Below are 3,515 nucleotides of genomic sequence, written 5' to 3' on the forward strand. Positions count from 1 at the left end.
ACTGTCTCTCTCCCTCACATTTGAATCAAAAGCAAGGTCAGAAGTCAGAATCAATGTTTCACTTGGCGCATTCAGAGAATATTTTTTGATGTGCTCAAAAATATGTTGCCTGTTCTTCCCTGACAAGTGTTCCACACATGCAGCTGACATAAAGGAAAAATCCTATCCATTTTCCATGTTAACTTCTATCTTTTGTGATGTCCTAACAGCTGTGAAAAACAAACAGCACGTCAATGTCCGCTAATGTACGATTGTTAAATGGTCTAAGCACGCTTGTGTTCTGAGGTGTTTTGAGTGACTGACTAGATGGGTTCAGACAGTGAGTCTCATGAGTTTAGTGTTTGTTATACGAGTTGGTTCAAAAAACTTGTGCAGTAAAGGTTACAGCTATGATGACTGTAGCGGTTTTAGCTAACGTTATTATATTGATGAGCAAAGCTCACCAAATATATTTTTCTCCACCAGATCTTTCAAGATCATATCCATGAAATGAGTTATTTAAAACGTCTCGGTTACGTTTGTAACCTCGGTTCCCTGATGGAGGGAACGAGACGTTGTGTCGAACCGACAGATGGGGTTCGTCCCTGAGAACCAATCGTTTCCGACTGCTTAGAAAAGGCCAATGAAAATTGGCAAATGAAATTTGCATGCCGGACTCCGCCCCGGACATCCGGGTATAAAAGGGAGACGGCGTGCATCATTCATTCACCTTAGTTCTGAGGAGCCTGAGACCTCTCACGACTGCTGCAGAGGACAACACGTGTTGTGGCAAGAGGACACAACGTCTCGTTCCCTCCATCAGGGAACCGAGGTTACAAACGTAACCGAGACGTTCCCTTTCTGTCGGTCTCTCGACGTTGTGTCGAACCGACAGATGGGGTTCCAATGGAAAACGCCATAACACTGTGCCCTGTCACAACCTCAACGAAGTGACGGTGACACGCCTGGGCGTGTCAGCTGATGCTACCGCGAATTGTAACCTACCAGAGGGTAGGTAGGGGGTCCCAGAGCTTTCAAAAAGGTGGGAAGGCCCCTACCTTCGGCCTCACAGGCGGCGGCCGTGTTTCTCTAACAGCGAGAAGCCGCCCGGAACCGTAAGGCACTGGGTAAGCGCTACCTCCTCAAGTGGGGGATGCGCTACAGAGACCACTTCCTACCGCAGGGAGGAGAATAGTGGAGATACCAACATGGTCTCACCGATAGGGAAGAACTCATGGGAACAAAGTGCGGCTGAAGAACTGAAGAACCCCGCGAGGTGGAGGTCCACCCGGGGAGGTCATGGGTTACCAAGGTGGGAACCAGCATGAGGATACATCAGACGGAACCGCCCTGCTGGGGAGTTGCAACGTCTGGTAGCACTAGATCCGGTTAGAGCTATGCAGCCAATAACTCAGGTGAACCCGGCCTAAGGGGCAGGGCTGCTCAGAAACCAATGTGTTCGACTTCATTAAGTGCTGCACAGAATGATCCGCATATGACATCAATGTTCCGTGAGAGCGTTTTAAAAGCATATATGGAGCAGAGTCTGTCCCGCGATGCTTTTATGCCGATCGGTCTGCACAACACCGAATGAAGTCAAACACACATTTTCGTTTGGAGACAGAGGGAGTGCACGAGCTCTCTGCTCGCTCTTTCCTGCAATTATCACAAGCGCGTCCTTCACCACTCATAACCCACATTAAATGTTCAAATAAATCTATGGCGGGGCAAAAATTTGTTTTACGCACTCACACCAAGACGACCATCTGAAATTTTACGTTGCACGTTATAAAAAAACGGTCGCATTTGCGAGCATTTTGGACGCAGTCTAGAGCGCTGTAATAACTTGACTGTGTTCTAATAAAGCTTTGAGTTTAAATCAGAATTAGTGTGACTTACTTCATTTACAGCACAATGTAAGCACTGTTAGAATGTCGGCCACCCTTCCCTTCCCAATATTTACTTTCACATTTGAAATGCATGTGCAAGTAAATAAGCAAAAAAACTCTAAATATTCATTCTTTCGAACACGGCAGAGAGAATGGTGAATTATTTATTTTCATAAATCTAGCAGCTCATCTCCTGAGGCAAGGCATTGACTCTCACTATTAAGATTTCATGATAGTTGTGGCTGCAGTGTTTGAGCGTGACATCTCCAAACTTAACTTTGGCTTTTTGACTGACAACACATGACATTTGAATGACACTAATGTGTGCTTGTCAACCCTTAACAGAGGATACTCTGGTGTCTCATGTACACTGATGGTATCATGTACACCTACATTACACACATAACAGTATGTGCCCATAAAAGATCCAATATAGTTGTTGTTTTCAGTAAGACATGTATAAATAAACTCTCCTCATCTGATGATTGATGTTATGACTGCAATAACTCATGATAGGTCTGTATTATCTGAAGAATGTGAGCTGTGAGGTTGGATGTACAGTCTTCATATTTATATTCAGCAGAAGAATGAAGATCACCACTAACATCAGAGAAGAGTGATGTGATGTGAACATATAAATCAAACTCACAGACTCGTCTGACAAACATTCAGCACCAACAAAAAAAAACTAATCTTTACTAAAGCAGTAGATTATTAGCATCCATTCTATTCAGTGGACTTGAGATTTTGGGTCATGTGAAGGTTGTGAGATATTAGGATTTTTCCTAAAATAAACAAACAGCCTGAAAGTAATAAGGCCATAAAGACTTTCTGACCTGATGATGAGCAAACACACTCGTGCAGTAAATGTTACAGCTGTGATGACACACACACACGCACGCACACCATCACGCTGACCTCAGATCAGTAAGTCACTGCACTAGAGCATCATGAGAGTGACCTCAGACCCATCACGCTGACCACAGATCAGCCAGTCACTGCACTAAACCATCACGAGAGTGACCTCAGACCCATCACGCTGACCACAGATCAGCCAGTCACTGCACTAAACCACCACGAGAGTGACCTCAGACCCATCACGCTGACCACAGATCAGTCACTCACCGCACTAGAGCATCACGAGAGTGACCTCAGACCCATCACGATGACCACAGATCAGTCAGTCACCGCACTAGAGCATCACGAGAGTGACCTCAGACCCATCACGCTGACCTCAGATCAGTCAGTCACCGCAATAGAGCATCACGAGAGTTCAATTCAATTCAATTCAATTTTATTTATATAGCGCTTTTCACAATGTGCATTGTTCCAAAGCAGCTTTACAGGAGCAAATAAGAAAAACACAGAAAGGTAAAACACAGCACAGTGCATGGTGTTTATAGACCAAGCAAGATCATTATAATAAATAATATCTAATAAATAAATGAATAAATAAATAAATAAATGCAGTCTCCCGGTGAGCAAGCCAACACTGCACTGCTCTGCTGTGGCGAGGAACCCAAACTCCAATGCTGAATAATGGAGAAAAAAAAACCTCGGGAGAAACCAGGCTCAGCCGGGAGGGCCAGATATCCTATGACGTGTCATAGCTGCACTCAGTGACCCCGACCAAAGCCACCGAGCAAC

Source organism: Triplophysa rosa, linkage group LG12 (genome assembly GCF_024868665.1).
Source record: "Triplophysa rosa linkage group LG12, Trosa_1v2, whole genome shotgun sequence".
Classification (NCBI taxonomy): domain Eukaryota; kingdom Metazoa; phylum Chordata; class Actinopteri; order Cypriniformes; family Nemacheilidae; genus Triplophysa; species Triplophysa rosa.